We start from the raw sequence: 615 nt of genomic DNA on the forward strand, positions 1-615 counted from the left end.
CAATGATCATCAGATTCAACACATCCAGGCTGGAAAGATGTCTCCGTGGTTAGAGCACTGGTTGCTCTTCCAGAAGACCCAGGATCAATTCACAGCATCCATATGGCAGTGCACAACTGTCTATTACTCCAGCTCCCAGAGATCTGATGCCTTCTTCTGATTGCTGAGTGCACCTACAATCATGTACAGACACATAGACTTACACATAATTTTAAAAATTAACCTTAATTTTAAAAAAACCACACACATACACACACACACACACACACACACACACACACACACACTCATCAACACCAGAACAACAGAAATCCACATGCACCACCAGCCTGTTGTGTTCATCTTATAACTCAAAGTTTGTAGTCTACAATTTTTTTTGATTTTTTGAGACAGGGTTTCTCCGTAGCTTTTTGGTTCCTGTCCTGGAACTAGCTCTTGTAGTCCAGGCTAGCCTCGAACTCACAGAGATCTGCCTGCCTCTGCCTCCCGAGTGCTGGTGTAGTCTACAGTTTTACTGCTGATTTTTTTTTTTTTTTTGGTTTTTCGAGACAGGGTTTCTCTGTGGCTTTGGAGCCTGTCCTGGAACTAGCTCTGTAGACCAGGCTGGCCTCGAAC

This window comes from Microtus ochrogaster, chromosome 7 (genome assembly GCF_000317375.1).
Source record: "Microtus ochrogaster isolate Prairie Vole_2 chromosome 7, MicOch1.0, whole genome shotgun sequence".
Lineage (NCBI taxonomy): Eukaryota > Metazoa > Chordata > Mammalia > Rodentia > Cricetidae > Microtus > Microtus ochrogaster.